Source organism: Malania oleifera, chromosome 8 (genome assembly GCF_029873635.1).
Source record: "Malania oleifera isolate guangnan ecotype guangnan chromosome 8, ASM2987363v1, whole genome shotgun sequence".
NCBI lineage: Eukaryota > Viridiplantae > Streptophyta > Magnoliopsida > Santalales > Ximeniaceae > Malania > Malania oleifera.
In genome coordinates, this window is record NC_080424.1 from 52,106,698 (window position 1) to 52,110,212 (window position 3,515).

Here is a 3,515-nt window from a genome sequence, read left to right on the forward strand (position 1 = left end):
TACTTTTCTAGTAGCCCATTGAATCCCACCATCTATCTATTTGTCTGTGGGTGGTAATTCAAATAGATGTCAAGCTATGAACTGAGGATAATGAAAAGTTTTGTCCAAATGTTTTTGATTAATCTTAAGTCTCGATCACTAATCATGTATTAGGGGACACCCTAATACTTCATAATATGTTTGAAAAATAATTGTATTGTCTCCTCTACTGAACAATACTTTGGTATGGGTATGAAAGAACTATACTTCGAAAACTTGCCTATAATAACAAGTATAAACCCTACATGTCCTCCTATAGGCAAATTGGTGATGTAGTCAAGAGAAACACTATCTCATGGTCTCATTGTTACTTGAAGAGGCTCTAGCAGTCCTCCAATATTCTTTTTGTCTTATTGGAAAGTGAGACAAGTTTGAGTAAACTTGATCACTTCATCACACGTTTGTGGCTGGTAATACCTTTACTTCAGCAATGCCAAAGTGTGTTGTCATCCTAGATTACTTGCTTATATGGTGGCATGAAACTCTCTTAGTAGTGTTTTTCTCATATCTTTTGTCCGATCAAAAGAGCCGGTTACCATGTTTCATTAGAAATTTGTCTTCTAATTAGAACTTATACGTTTACCCTCTTCTGCAAAATTTATAAGGTTTAGGGCAGCTGAATCTTTGTCAAGGTTCTCTTTAATATGCTCCCAAATCGTCATGGTAACCTTACTTATCATCACAATCTATAAGGCCACAAGCTTTGGCTGTTTAAATAAATAACTAATAGTCGAGTTATTTGTTTTCACCACAAAATTTAACCCAAGTAGGAAATGTCACCACATATAGATATAATGTATCATTGCTAGCATCTCTTTCTTTTGAGATGTGTACCTATGCTAAGCTTTAATAAGCTTATGACTCTCATAAGCAGGATATCCATCCCGTAACAAGATTCCCCTAAGGGCATAGTTTGATGTATCTGCCTATTCCTCTAAGGGTTTCATGATGTCCAAAAGAACAAGTTCCACCCACGATCCTCCTTCAGTAGTGTTGGAAATGTGGCTCATATTTGAGTGGAATGCATATGCCGGGGAAAGCATTGTGAAGCAAAGAACGAGGAAGCTGGTTGCAGTAACTGTTGACAGTTTCCCCATAACTGTTCACAATTTCAATTCAGTCTGTAGGATTTAACACTTGGTTTTAAACCGTTGATGGTTTGGCTAAAACTGTCGACGATTTCGTTTGGCGTAGGTTACGTTTTTTGAATTTGATGATCAGTAGTTTGGGGGGATTAGAGGATTTTCCTCTAGTGATTGCTACATGGATGATTTAGATAGGTTTTAAGGTTTCTATATGCTTAGGGTTCATATTTAATCAATATTTATAACCCTAGTTGTAAGTTTGACATTGTGATAATGGAAAATTTAGTCGCTGCTCCCATGGACGTAGGCACATTTTCGAACCACGTAAATCTTGTGTGTTTGATTATTGATTTCGTTGATTCTATTTATGAGTGATTGCTTTTCTGTATTATTCATCGTTGCGTGCTTGCATGGCTTGATTTGGGATTGATTGGAGTTTATGTTTGGTTTCCACTGCGCATTCGCATCAACAATTGGTATTAGAGCTATTGGTTGTCATGAATGGGATCTCTTCGGTGAAGTTCAATGGAATGAGAGATTTTTGACTTTGGAAGAGGAGGGTTAAGGACTTGTTAGTGTAGCAAGGCATGGTGAAGGCACTATAGGGAAAGAAGCTGGAAGGCATGGATTAAACGAGTTGGAAGGAGTTGGAAGGGAAAGACGTGTCCACTATCTGAAATTTTTTGGTCGATTACGTAATGTATCATGTCATAAATAAGAAATCGTTGGCAGTGGTTTGGTTGAAACTGAAAAGTCAATACATGTCCAAGTCACTGACGAACAAGTTGTATCTTAAGCAAAAACTATATTAGCTTAAGATGGAAGAGGGTTTAGACATGACTCAACACATCAACACATTCAATTAGATCATTAGTAATATGAAGCGAATTGATGTGAAGTTTGAGGAAAAGGACAAGCATTGATGCTGCTTAATTCCCTACCGACGTCTCCTACATATGAGAATCTAGTTATGACTCTGACATGGGGGAAAGAAACCCTAAAGTTGGAGGATATCATGAGTGCATTTTGTGCTTCCATCAAAGGAAGAAGACCAACGATAAGGGTTCACAAGGTGAAGGGCTCGTGGCGAAGGGTAATTAGGACCGTGGGAGATGCAAGTTCTGGGTGGATCGAGCAACCATAAGGCTTGGTCCGAATCTAGGAAGAGGAAGGATGTACGATGTTTCAAGTGTAGGAAAAAGGGGCATATAAAACTCGATTATTTGAAGAAGATGAAGGGGAATGCTAAAAAGAAAGAAGGGTCATCAAATATAGCGAATGGAGTAGAAAAATGAGACTTTGGGAGCTGTGACGGTGATATGTTCTTGGTTTCATCTTGATTGGATGAGTTCATAGATTCTTAGATCTTGGACTTAGTATGTTCTTATCATATAACGCCTACCAAGGACTACTTCACTATGTACAGATTGGTGAGTTATGATTCCGTTTTGATGGGGAATGATGCTGCGTGCAAAGATGTCGGGATGGGGAATATTAGTGCTAAATATTAGAGAACTTGCTGGACATTGATATTGCTAAATATTGAAGAATTTGTTGAAAGATAGGAAACAAATTTCTGGTTGAAACAAGAACACCAATTATTTGTTGATTGTATGTTGGATTAAAAATTCAGAATAGCAAAAGTTTTTAAATCTTCGATTAAAAAGGATATGGTAAAAGAGTTGGTATTTATTCTTACTATTGAAGTAAATATGCTAAGATAAACCAACTTCCACTACTGAATTTGTTTTTGAAAATATCATTGATTCTAGTTGAAAATTAGAGTCTGAAATATTGATTAAATGAATTCATTAAAGCCTAGTTTTGCATTGTAAATTCAAATTTTATATTGATCTTCATATTTAGGACTCTCGATTGGTATAGTACGGTTACTGCATAGAAGCATAGTTTGTGTAATTGTTAAAGGTTAAAATAATCAAGGGTTAAAGTAAATAGGAATTCCATAAATAAATTTTAAATAACCCAATTCACCCTCTCTTGGGAATACATCCTAATTTCAAGTGGTATTATAGCGTAGGTTATAGTAAATCCTAACAAGTAGCTACATAAAGATCCCTATGACACAGTTAGGAGTATCCTCTTTTGGTGAAGGTCAATCTTCATTGAGACCTCCTATATTCAACGGTGTTAAGTACACCTTTTGGAAACAATGAATCAGGATCTTTTTACAGACCATGGACTATAAGGTATGGAAAGTAGTCACACATGGTGCCTTGATTCCCACCAAAAATGTAGATAATAAAGAAGTCCCTAAAAAATAAAAAGAATTGAATGACACAGATATAAAACAACTACAAATTAATTCTAGTACAATGAATGCACTATATTGTGCCTTAGATGCCAATGAATTCAATAGAGTTATGGGTTGTA